A 13,984-nucleotide genomic window follows, 5' to 3' on the forward strand; every position below is an offset into this window, starting at 1 on the left:
GCCAGGCAAGCAAAAACCCCTTGTTCATTCCGATACAAACCCACTCTCTCGCTCCTGCCCTCTTTTACTGCATTAGGACAACAACGATTCAACTGTTACATGTTGCGGTAGTTGAACCCCTTTCCTTTGCATGACCTTTCATTGTCACAGTAAATAGATGAAACCCACTAGCATGAGTAGGAGTTGTTTGAGCCCTGATGTGCCTACTCATTCATGTTTGCTTGTCATGCCTGCTATTGCTTAGAGTTGTGTCAGGTCTGATTCATCGGGGATGAATTGGAAAGTTGTGAACATGTCCTACTGTGTGTGAGCTAAGTGTGTGAACACGATTTGGTAAAGGTAGCGGTGAGAGGCCATGTAGGAGTACATGGTGGGTTGTCTCATTGAAACCGTTATCAGGAACTGAGTTCGGTGTTTGTGATCCATGAAACAGCTACTACCACACATTGGGCCCTGAAATATGACCCCGCTCGACTTACTAACCCCTCTCGTCCTCTGTCCAGGAGTTGCAACTAGTTTCTGGTGTTTATAGGATATGTGTTGGCGGCCGTGCGTAGCGCTGACCCTAGGGGTAGGCTATGATGCGGTAGATACACTGTGGCCGGGTATGCCGGGCGCCCGTTTGGCGTCTCGGGACCCTGTACACATCGTTTGGGGCCGTTGAGGACACCCCGGCCGGATCTCCTTGCGGATGGAACCCGAATAGGCGATAAACCTGGACTAGAGACTTGTGCGGTTAGTCAGGTCGTGGTCTACACCCACGTCGGCTTTCGCTTGAAGTCTGCTGAGCACATGTCGTGTGCAGACGCTAAGTGGTGGAAACATGTGTGACAAAGTACACCCCTGCAGGGTATAAAACTATTCAAATAGCCGCGTCCGCGGTAAAGGACTTCTGGGTTACCTATAACAATTCATAGACAAGTGAAGGTGGATACTCTAAAACTCGCAAGATAAGTGTGAGTGCTCTGGATGGCCTTCTCGTAGGGAAACGGGAGCGGATCCATAGTGGTGTATTGAATGGTGAATATGTGGACTCGTGTGCGCCACCTCAAAAGAGTTGCTTGCAGTCGTAGTTCCGGTTAGCCACTGAGTCAAAGTTGGCTTGCTGCAGTTAAACTCCACCACCCCCTTTATTGATACCGATGCATATGTAGATAGTTCTGATGTAAGTCTTGTTGGGTACATTTGTACTCACGTTTGCCTATTTTTATGTTTTGCAGAGAGACGTCAGTCTCGCTAGTAGTTCCGTGTGGACTTCGACGTTTAGCTTGATACCTCAGCTACGATCTTGTGCCCTCGGCAGGATCTGGTAGATAGTCAGGCTTCTTAGCCTTTTTCATTTGTAGATGTCTGTACTCAGACATGTTAAGCTTCCGCATGTGCTTGATTTGTATGCTATGATTGTTGGGTCATGAGACCCATGTTTGTAATATCTCGCTCCTCGGAGCCTAATGAATTAATACTTGAGTCGTAGAGTTATGTTGTGATGCCATGTTCTATTTACACATATTGAGCATATTGTCTGTATGATTGAAATGCTTGGTATGTGTGGGATCCGAAAATCTAGTTGTTTATCCTTGGCAGCCTCTCTTATGGGGAAATGTAGTCTAGTGCTTCCATGAGCCATAATAGTCCGCTACAGCCCGGTTCACCAGAGTCGTGCTAGCCCAGCACTACTGCTCAGGACACTTGACTGGCCGGCATGTGTTTCACTTCGTTCCTGTGTCTGTCCCTTCGGGGAAATGTCACGCGGTGACATCCGGAGTCCTTCCTAGCCTGCTACAGCCCGGGTTCCCGAAGCCCTGTTAGCCCAGTGCTACAACCCGGATTCACACGCTGCTGACCGACATGCTCGATGTGAATCATGTATGCCTGTCCCCATAGGTTGGTGCCGCTTTGGGTTCACGACTAGCCATGTAGGCCCGGGTTCTCTGTCATATGGATGCTAGCGACACTATCATATACGTGAGCCAAAAGGCGCGAACGGTCCCGGGCCATGGTAAGGCGACACCGTGGGAATACCGTGCGTGAGGCCGCAAAGTGATATGAGGTGTTACCGGCTAGATCGATGTGACTTGAAATTGGGGTCGTGACATTTATACTGAATGCAAATGATATGCACATAAAGGTAATGTTTATCTGAACATTTTAATATCTTATTTGCATTTTTCTGAGTTCATATGAATTAGTTATGAATTCTCAAAGTTTTGGTCAAACGGTCAAAGGGCATTCGAGAGACCTCGACGAAAAAAGTAAGGGCAAAACTGAGCAAGCTCGAAAAGTAAGGGCAAAACCCGTGGGTAGGAACCAACTAGGAGCAAAAATGCAATTGTCCCAACATATTAATGTCCAGAATAGAAGTTCAAATTTTCCCCGCATTGCAATGTACTACTTCCTTCGCCCCTAAATAAGTGTTTCAACTTTGTACTAACCTTAGTATAAAGTTATACTAAAGTTAAGACACTTATTTTGAAACGAAAGTAGTATATATTTAATTTAGTTTTTGCATATTACTGCATTCTTGCAAACTAATCGTATTTCAGGAGATTCTGGTGCACGCTCGTGCAGCAGTCCTCCGGACGACGCCGAGTTGACATGACAGAAGTGATCTTCTGGCCTCTTCATGCATCATGCATCCTTTCATGCATGAAGATATGCATGCACGAGTGATTAGGGCAACTCCAACGTGATGATTTAAACAGATGTGTGTTTTTTCAGTTTTTTATTTACTTGGGTTGATCGGGTGGACGTGTGCATCCACTTTTTGGTTTGGGTCGGCGGCAGACCCATTTTCCCACATCAAAACAAAGAAGTTTGGAAAACACGAGATAGAAATGAATTTAATTAAATATAATTAAACATTAATTAAATGGCCGGTTAACCGTCAACCAAAGTCCAGTTAAACATTAATAAAATTAAAAAGAACTTGCGTGGTCAGTGCGCTGCCCTAGGCATCGCCGCCCTTCTCCTCCTGAGGGCCGATGAGGTCGATGAGCCGGCGCCAGCCCAGTCCAGGGGAAAACGCTCTCCCACGCCGCATGCACCGCCTCCTCCGCCATATGCCCCGCCAGCGGCTGCACTGCTGCTGCGCGGGCGCGCTCCTCCTCCTCCTCCACCTCTCGTGCCAAGCGGCGCTCCAGCTTTATCTGCCGCTCACCCTCGGCGCGCTCCCCGCCAATGTGCGCACCCCCCTCCATTGTTGGAGGTACGCCGCCTCTTGCTTGGCATGGCGCCGAGCCAGACGGGTGGCGCGTGGACCCATTCGTGGAGCTGGCCGGTCCACTGGTACTGCTCCGGCTCGGGCTCCATGGACGGCGGCTCAACCTTGGGCTCGGGGAGGAGCACCGCCAGCGGCGGTGGCGGGGGATGTCGTAGTCGCCAGCTGTGGACAGCACGAGGACCTCCTCCAGACCATCCTAGTTCGCGTCCTCGTTGCACCTGCTCTCCTCCAGAGCATGATGCATGGCGGCCTCCAGCGCGGCCCGGTAGGCCTCCTCCTCCTCCTCCTCCTCCGTCTTGACCTCCAGGGGCGGTGGTGGGACGACAGGGTTGAGCTGGATGCTGCGGCGGCGCTCCTCATCATCCTCCATCACAAGTTCACATAGGTATCAGAGGGGTTGGCATTGCTGTCAGTGCCACCACACCTGGTGCACTGCTATGTACCACTGCTCCCTTTCCCGTGGCGGCAGGCCGTGTCGAGGAGGTGGCGGCGCGCGGGACGAGCTCGTGCCGGGGCAGAACTTGCCCTTGCCTTTGCCGCTCAAGAAGCCCATGGCGAGCTAGGGTTTGTTGTAGCCAGCGAGGGAGCAAGCGTGGCCAGATGTGGACGGGAGGGGGGGGGAGGGGGTAGGTGGTAGGGGTGCGAAAGTGGATGAGGCTACTCCCTGCACACTTGCATTAGAAAGGACTGCCATCCGCAGCTCCCATCCACTACTAGATGGGCTCAAGGTCGGTGGTCGCGTTTAATACGACCACGGATGGTGGTTGGGCGACCGACAGGTGTGACCGAGAGGACGCGTGCCGTGTCCGTTTCGTGTCCACATGGATATATATCCGACGTAAATTTTGGTCTGAAATGCATCCAGATAAAATCGAGTGAATATGTTTTGGGTTTGGATTCGCGCGTTGTGTTGGCGCTTTGGTCCGTTTAGCTGGGGGCAATAGCCGATAGGGACTAGACAGAGGTGCCCAGAGTTTTGCTTCCCACGGGGTCCGACAGCAACTCATTTCCATGCTGCGCTCGCATCGCCACGGTGGAGCCCATGCCATGCATCTTGCAAAATGCATAACCTACTTGAAAAGTACACCATATACAGTAGTACATACCGAAATAACCCTGGTCATACTACCACTATCATTCGAGACAATACAACGGCGACAGCCGACAGCTCTGAGCGACTAGCCATCTCGTAGCTGCCGCATCCCCCGCTGCTCGCCGCATGCATGCATGGCTGCCAGCATATTATGTAGGAGTACGTACGCACGTAGCCTCGACGTTAACGAACGTACGGTCGATGCGATGCCGTATGCTTTCTCCGTGGTTCCTCGAGTCGACCCCATCTGGTTTTGAATCTCGAGACACTTCTTCTACACTACGACCAAGCTAACGGTTCATTTCTTCCTGCGGAAAAGTGACGAGACAAACAAAAGGCCGACAAGGCAAGGGTTGATCATTTCGTTGCAGGTTCACGTCAGCGCGGTACTCGTCTTTAGTTTGTGAGTAATTCAGAGCCAATGCATGGAAAGCTACACAGCGCGCCGCGCTTTTCGTCACAGCCGTTCACACACCGGAAAGGTGACTATTTCCGTACAGAGTTACTCCCCGTTTGTGAGTAACGCACGGCTATATATTGGCCCTGTTTGGATGAGTTAGAGGTTAGAGTTAGATTCTAACCATGAACTAATCATAAACTAACTCTAATCAAAGAGGAGTTTGAATGGCAGGGTTAGATGAAGCGCGTATACGGCGAGGCGTCTTCACGGGCGGTGCGAGAGGGAGGGAGAAAGAGGACGAGAAGCTTCGAGGAAGTGGAAGGGATCTGCTACGGGGAGAGCAAGAGAAAAAAAATGTTTTTAGTGGTCCCGAGAAAAACTAATTCAAATAAGCACCTCTTGATGGGTTAGTTTTTTTGGATGAGTTAGATGCATACATCTAACCCAAACTAACCCTCCTGTTTGGATATTTTTGGATTAGTTGAGTCCAAACTAACCCAAACTAACTCTAACCCATGGATCCAAACAGGGCCAGTCGTAAAAGGGAGTTTTATTGCGGAAATTGACTTTGGCTCATAGGTATATATGCATCCGTTGTCTAAATACACATTTTGGAAAGTTAAAAAATTATGAAAAAATTCTGCATGTAAATCCGGATATTATATGTGCGTGCACAAAGTTTCGGTGAAAAAGGACATCTTTCATGGCTTGTGTAAAAAAGACAATTTTCGATGCTTGATTACAGCTATTCACGGGGCATTTTTTGTCCTTTTTGTACATGCCACGAAAAATGTAATTTTTCACCGAAACTTTGTGCACACACATATAATATCTGGATGTACCCGCGGGATTTTTCCTTGTTTTTTTTACATTTTGTTACATTTTGAAATGGGTATTTTACATATATTTCATTATAGGTGTATATGCACCTATGAGCCAAAATGCCACGTTTGTTTTATTGTATCAACTCAGAGTTACAATCAGCTCGCAAAAGTTCACAGATACACAAAGGGCCTCTATGTAGCCAACAAGAGTGCTACAAACATTTCTACCATGATTTACTAGGCGATCTGCCAGGATATTCTCATCCCAATAGTTTTTGAGGAATAAACTCCCTAACTACCAGCAAGCTTCTGATTTCTTGGGCAATATGTCCACATACCCTATTGATCCAGACTCGCAAAAGATAATGTAATCAACGCCGTCGAGGAATCCAACTATACCACAACCGGAAGATTAGTGTGTTGGATAGTCCGGGTGAGCATCCGCAAAAAAAAAAAAAAAAAAAGCATAGCCCGGGTGATACCTTCCATAAGCGCATGTACCTCAGCCTCAAAAGCATCGTTACAGTGGAACAGGTAGCACGGTATGCACCAAAAATCATGCTCGCGCACCCACTAGTAGAAAAGGGCCATTGTCTCGGTTCGTAAAGGTCATTTGTCCCGGTTGGGGAACCGGGACTAAAGGATCGGTACTAAAGCCCTACACCTTTAGTCCCGGTTCTTACACCAATCGGGACAGATGGAGCTTCACGTGGCTGCTGCGGCTTGCCTTGACAGGGAGCCCTTTTGTCCCGGTTGATAGCACCAACCGGGACCAATAAACTACCACGCGTCAGCATTTCAGGGGTTAGGGTTTTTGTTTTTTTAAGGGGGGGATGTATGGTTAATTTTGGGGGGGTTTATATATTATGTTAGGTAGCTAATTAATTAATAGAAAGAAGTGTCCTCTCTTATCTCCGTGCTTGGTCGACGCTACGTACTATACGTATAGAGAGGCCCTCGACACGCTAGCTAGTAAGCAAATGAAGGAAACCAGTAAGTACAGAAGTTCGTCATGAACATATTCATATAGAAAGAAGTGATATCGACCTCTCCTTCTCTAAGAGATTGGTCGAACAACAAGTTTTTGTATATCTATCCGGCGCTACTGGCTACATATATACAATATTAAGATCTCTTACAATATAATCCCCTAATTATATATGAACTCAGCTTTCAGATGGTATTCTCCGGCTTTATTGATGACGTGGTCAAGAAAGAATCCCGCCAATTCCTCTTGAATTGCTTTGATGTGATCTTGTGGTAGGAGTTCATCCCGCATCTGCCACATCTAATTTGAAGAAGGGGGTCAATACATATATATGAATGAAACTTAACACAAATGATGGTAATATAATGAAATTGTGAATATTATTGCTTACGCGCATCAAATTGTCTTTTAGAGTAGCCCCGGGTTTTTTTGCAAGTCGCGTTGTAGATGAACTTGCAAAGGTAGTATCCACAGTAATCATTCCATTGTTCCTGCCACAAGCACTTTACGGGAAATAGAGGTCAATCAAACTGATAACGAAGCATTATAAATGGCATTGATGAAAGTAGCTAGAATCAACGGGATCGAGATGCGCGGAACTAGCTAGCTAGTACTACTTACTTTCGGGTATGTCCATCGCAGCTCCCTCGGCAGTCCTGGAGATTGTGCGGTGAATACTTTCCAAACCCTGCGAGACAAAGAAAACAATTACTTGATATCAGGAAATGAACAAAAAGTTGCCGATATGGTGCGATAATGATCAATTGAACTTATTTCTCGAGCATTTTAGTCATGTCCGCACAGGTCTCGGGAGATTTTCCTCTCGAGTCTAAGACGGTTACTAGTCCCTTCTCAAACTTAATATCCAGGAGAATATAGTGAAAGCTACGCATGCATGCATAACTCATCAATTACATTACTATAACCTCGAGTAATAAGGGAAACCGAATATGCACAAGACAGTAACACTCACCTGATGTTGTAAGGAAAGATTATTTTATCTTTGTTTTGATTTATTACCAACGATTTGAGCAAGTTGGCCTCGGTTTCTTTGGCATCAAATTTAACCGTATATTCATCTATGAGATTTGTGTTAATGAACTCAATATCATAGATTTTTGCTTTTCTGCATTCGACGATCTTCAATCTGCATAATATAGTGAGGATAATTATATATACATGCAATGAAAGAGCTGAGCTATATATAGAGAGACTTAATGACAGAAATAATACTTATAGACAGTAACAAGTGACCGTTAATTTATCGAGGGCCTTTTGATTGAACCACTGGAAGAACTCCTCAAATGGAACATACAACATTTCAATTCCAACGAGGTCGTGCTCCTCTTTAACTCTCAGCGTCAAAGTATTCTTCCCTCAGACTCGCTGCATGTTTTCATGTACCAATCATGGAATTTTTGCATCATCCTTGTCGGAGTAGTTCCATCTCTAACGAGAGGCTTCCCGTACTGGTATTTGTGTTCGTCCACCTCCATTATATCAAAATTTGCATCATCGGGCAGGTAATCTCCAAGATTGGTATAACCGGGCACCATCCTCGGATCATTAGCAACGATATCGCTAGACACCTTGAGCGGGGAGCACGATTGGTTCGCTTGTTCGCCGAGCTGGGCAATTTTTTTCCCAGCTCGTCGTTCTGCTAACCTTTGATCACTGATAGTACTTCCCGACCGCTCCGCTTCGATAAATGACTTTCCAATAATGCGCTCATAGTTGGTTTTCGGCGGAGACGGTGGTGGTTTCTTCAAGGCATCGAGTGTGCGCTTTGCTTTCACCGGATCTATCTTCTCCTCCGGAGATGGATGTTCCTTTGCTTTCACCGCTTCAAAGAAGTCCCTCACTTCGGCTTCCACAATCTTCGCATTTTCCTCCACGGACCTCTCGTATGGTAACTTCTCTAGAGGCTTTAGAGATGGACCGAATCTGAATTGCCTCCCGCCTCTGGTTGTACTGCTAGATGCCGGAGTAGACGGAGTGGCTGCGGCTGTCTTCTTTGCTTGCTTACGAGGCGGAGGAGAACGAGTACGACGCGCCGGAGCGGCGGCGGGTCTCTTCCGCCCGTGCTGACGAGGCGGAGAAGGAGGAGGTTGGCTGCTCGGGCGCGCCGGCACAGGCGGAGAAGGAGGCGGAGTGCCGCCACACACCGGAGAAGGAGGTAGAGTGCCCTGATCACTCGCCGGAGGAGGAGGCGGAGGAGGAGGCGGAGTGCCCTGACTCGCCGGAGGAGGAAGAGGAGGAGGCGGAGGCGTCCAGTTCGGAAGGTTGATGAGCCCCTTCCACCATAGGCATGGAGTCTTCAGAGAAGAACCCAGCCAAGTCTCCCCTTCATCGGTAGGGTGGTCAAGCTCGAGGTCCTCAAATCCCTCGTTATTTCGTCCACCGTCACCCTAGCATATCCTTCTGGAATTGGATGGCAGTGAAAAGTTGCGTCGGGTTCAGGAGGTCGAACAGAGCGGACAGCCGCCTTGACTTTGAAGTTCTTCCATTGTGTCATAAGGTGGCAATGTTGAGACTCCGTGATAGCATCCACGGGGTAGCTAGCAGGAGCCATGAAGACAGGCTCCAGCTGAAGCAGCTCGGTGGAAGCCACGCTGCTTCTCCGCTGAGATGGCGGGGTAGCTTCGGCAGGTCGCTTGCTGCGAACTGCTTCTCGTTCCTCTATCGCTTGTACCCTTGCGTGCAGCACCTGCAGTTGGGTCTGCTCCACTTTCTTCCTCCTCTCCTAGCATTTTTAACCGCCTGCGTCCGGAAACCCAGCCTTCCACGAAACGGAGCCAGGCGTGCCTCGTGTCCGTTCAGGGTGCTCAGGATTCCTGAGGGCCATTGTGAGCTCGTCATTCTCTCTGTCTGGAACGAACGTCCCTTCCTGCGCTGCGGCGATATAGTACTTAAGATTCGTGATGGGTATTCGCAGTTGCTCGTTCGTCCAAACGCACTTCCCTGTTACAGGGTCCAAGCTTCCGCCAACCCCGAAGAACCAAGTCCGGCAACGGTCTGTCCAGTTTAATGTCTCTGGTTCGACCCCTTTATCAAGCAGGTCATTCTCAGCCTTGGCCCACAACGGCCGGGCTTTGAGGTAGCCACCTGACCCCGTGCGATGGTGATGCTCCTTCTTCGCAGCATTTATCTTGTTTCTCGCTGACATCTGCTTACTATTCTCCGATGTCTTATGGGACACAAATGTGTCCCAGTGATCTCTGATCTTCTCATACCGGCCGGTGAATTCTGGTGTCTCTTCTTTATCGACAAACGTTGTTTTCAGCTCATTCTTCCACCTCCTAAATAGTTCTGCCATCTTCTTAAGAGCATGAGACTTGATCAATTGCTCTTTAATTGGCTTCTCCGGATCCCCCTCTGGCAGTAGGGTGAAATTTGCCTTCGGCGCGGTCCAAAGATCATCTTTCTGCATATCGTTGACATAAGAGACCTCAGGGTCTTCCTTCTTAGGCTTAAACCATTGTTGGATGCTGATCGGGATCTTGTCCCTAACAAGAACCCCGCAGTGAGTAGAAAATGCTTCCTTTGTCCGGATGGGTTCAATCGGTTGGCCATCGCGCATGATTGATGTGATCGTGAACCTTTCATCCGGGCACAACTTTGGGGCTCGTTTCTTTACCGAAGTTGTGCTCGGTCCAGAGGGCTAGAAAAAGGAAGAAAGACGAGAGTTAATATGTGTACATACCAAAACAATGAATGAATCAATTAGCTAGTCAGCACATGCTTAATATATATATATATCCTAGCCGGACTCTGTTCGGTCACCGTAGCCGTCATCACGGTCTCCTTCTTGCACCGGCATTCGGTCACCGAAGCCATCATATTCATGTCTTTCCTCCTCCATTGTTCGATCACCGTAGCCTGCTTCTTCACCATGTCCTTCCAGACCATCATTGTCGTCAAGATACGACAAGACATCACCTCCAGCTAAGATTATGTCCCCCAACACCTCTTCTGTTGCCTCGTCTCGTCCGTACTCCATTGTTTCTGCAAATATTACATGAAGGAAATATGCCCTAGAGGCAATAATAAAGTTATTATTTATTTCCTTATATCATAATAAATGTTTATTATTCATGCTAGAATTGTATTAACCGGAAAAATGATACATGTGTGAATACATAGACAAACATAATGTCACTAGTATGCCTCTACTTGACTAGCTCTTTGATCAAAGATGGTTATGTTTCCTAACCATAGATATGAGTTGTCATTTGATTAAACGGGATCACATCATTAGGAGAATGATGTGATTGACTTGACCCATTCCGTTAGCTTAGCACTTGATCATTTAGTTTGTTGTTATTGCTTTCTTCATGACTTTTACATGTTCCTATGACTATGAGATTATGCAACTCCCGTTTACCGGAGGAACACTTTGTGTGCTACCAAACGTCACAACTTAACTGGGTGATTATAAAGGTGCTCTTCAGGTGTCTCCGAAGGTACTTGTTGAGTTGGCGTATTTTAATTTTAGGATTTGTCACTCCGATTGTCGGAGAGGTATCTCTGGGCCCACTCGGTAATGCACATCACTATAAGCCTTGCAAGTACTGTAACTAATGAGTTAGTTGCGGGATGATGCATTATAGAACGAGTAAAGAGACTTGCCAGTAACGAGATTGAACTAGGTATTGAGATACCGACGATCGAATCTCGGGCAAGTAACATACCGATGATAAAGGGAACAAAGTATATTGTTATGCAGTTCGACCGATAAAAAGATCTTCGTAGAATATGTATGAGCCAATATGGGCATCCAGGTTCCACTATTGGTTATTGACCAGAGAAGTGTCTCGGTCATGTCTACATAGTTCTCGAACCCGTAGGGTCCGCATGCTTAACGTTCATTGACGATATAGTATTTATGAGTTATGTATGTTGGTAACCGAATGTTGTTCGGAGTTCCAGATAAGATCATGGACATGACGAGGAACTCCGGAATGGTCGGGAGATAAAGTTTGATATATGGGATAATAGTGTTTGGTCTTCGGAAGGGTTCCGGAATTCACCGGAAGGGGTTTCGGATGTTTCTCGAAATGTTTGGGTACGAGAACACTTTATTTGGGCCAAAGGGGAAAGCCCACAAGGTTTTTGGAAAGCGCAAAAGGAAGTTTTGCGGAGTCCAGGGGCCAGACGCCAGGGTCCCTGGCGTCTGGGGCCAGACGCCGGGAACCTTGGCGTCTAGCCCTGGAGTCCGAGAAGGACTCTTGCCTTTCAGGTGAAACCGACTTTTTGGAGGCTTTTACTCCAAGTTTTGACCCCAAGGCTCAACATATAAATATAGGGATAGGGCTAGAACCCAAGACACATCAAGAAACACCAAGCCGTGTGTCGGCTACCCCGTCCCCTCTAGTTTATCCTCCGTCATAGTTTTCGTAGTGCTTAGGCGAAGCCCTGCGGAGATTGTTCTTCACCAACACCGTCACCATGTCGTCGTGCTGCCGGAACTCATCTACTACTTCGCCCTTCTTGCTGGATCGAGAAGGCAAGGACGTCATCGAGCTGAACCTGTGCTAAACGCGGAAGTGTCGTACGTTCGGTACTTGATCGGGACGGATCGTGAAGGTGTACGACTACATCAACCGCGTTGATAAACGCTTCCGCTTACGGTCTACGAGGGTATGTAGACAACACTCTCCCCTCTCGTTGCTATGCATCACCATGATCCTGTGTATGCGTTGGAATTTTTTTGAAATTACTATGTTTCCCAACAGTGGCATCCGAGCCAGGTTTTATGCGTAGATGTTATATGCACGAGTAGAACACAAGTGAGTTGTGGACGATACAAGTCATACTGCTTACCAGCATGTCACACTTTGGTTCAGCGATATTGTTGGATGAAGTGGCCCGGACCGACATTACGCGTACGCTTATGCGAGACTGGTTCTACCGACGTGCTTTGTGCATAGGTGGCTGGCGGGTGTCAATTTCTCCAACTTTAGTTGAACCGAGTGTGGCTACGCCCGATACTTGAGAAGGTTAAAACAGCACTAAATTGATGAACTATCGTTGTGGTTTTGATGCGTAGGTAAGAACAGTTCTTGCTCAGCCCGTAGCAGCCACGTAAAACTTGCAACAACAAAGTAGAGGACGTCTAACTTGTTTTTGCAGGGCATGTTGTGATGTGATATGGTCAAGACATGATGCTATATTTATTGTATGAGATGATCATGTTTTGTAACGGAGTTATCGGCAACTGGCAGGAGCCATATGGTTGTCGCTTTATTTTATGCAATGCAATCGTCCTGTAATTGCTTTACTTTATCACTAAGCGGTAGCGATAGTCGTAGAAGCAATAGTTGGCGAGACGACAATGATGCTACGATGGATATCAAGGTGTCGCGCCGGTGACGATGGTGATCATGACGGTGCTTCGGAGATGGAGATCACAAGCACAAGATGATGATGGCCATATCATATCACTTATATTGATTGCATGTGATGTTTATCCTTTATGCATCTTATTTTTCTTTGATTGACGGTAGCATTATAATATGATCTCTCACTAAATTTCAAGATAAAAGTGTTCTCCCTGAGTATGCACTGTTGCCAAAGTTCGTCGTGCCGAGACACCACGTGATGATCGGGTGTGATAAGCTCTACGTCCATCTACAATGGGTGCAAGCCAGTTTTGCACATGCAGAATACTCGGGTTAAACTTGACGAGCCTAGCATATGCAGATATGGCCTCAGAACACTGAGACCGAAAGGTCGAGCGTGAATCATATAGTAGATATGATCAACATAATGATGTTCACCGTTGAAAACTACTCCATTTCACGTGATGATCGGTTATGGTTTAGTTGATATGGATCACGTGATCACTTAGATGATTAGAGGCATGTTTATCTAAGTGGGAGTTCTTAAGTAATATGATTAACTGAACTTAAATTTATCATGAACTTAGTACCTGATAGTATTTTGCTTATCTATATTGTTGTTCCGTTGAATTTTATTGTGTTCCTTGAGAAAGCAAAGTTGAAAGATGATGCTAGCAATTACACAGACTGGGTCCATAACTTGAGGATTATCCTCATTGCTGCATAGAAGAATTACGTCCTGGAAGCACCGCTGGGTGCCAGGCCTGTTGCAGATGCTGCTGATAACGTTAAGAACGTCTGGCATAGTAAAGCTGATGACTACTCGATAGTTCAGTGTGCCATGCTTCACGGCTTAGAACCGGGACTTCAATGACGTTTTGAATGTCATGGAGCATATGAGATGTTGCAGGAGTTGAAGTTAATATTTCAAGCAAATGCCTGGATTGAGAGATATGAAGTCTCCAATAAGTTCTATAGCTGCAAGATGGAGGAGAATAGTTCTGTCAGTGAGCATATACTCAAAATATCTGGGTATCATAATCACTTGACTCAACTGGGAGTTAATCTTCCTGTTGGTAGTGTCATTGACAGAGTTCTTCAATCACTGCCACCAAGCT

The sequence above is a fragment of the Triticum urartu genome, chromosome 5 (genome assembly GCF_003073215.2).
Source record: "Triticum urartu cultivar G1812 chromosome 5, Tu2.1, whole genome shotgun sequence".
Lineage (NCBI taxonomy): Eukaryota > Viridiplantae > Streptophyta > Magnoliopsida > Poales > Poaceae > Triticum > Triticum urartu.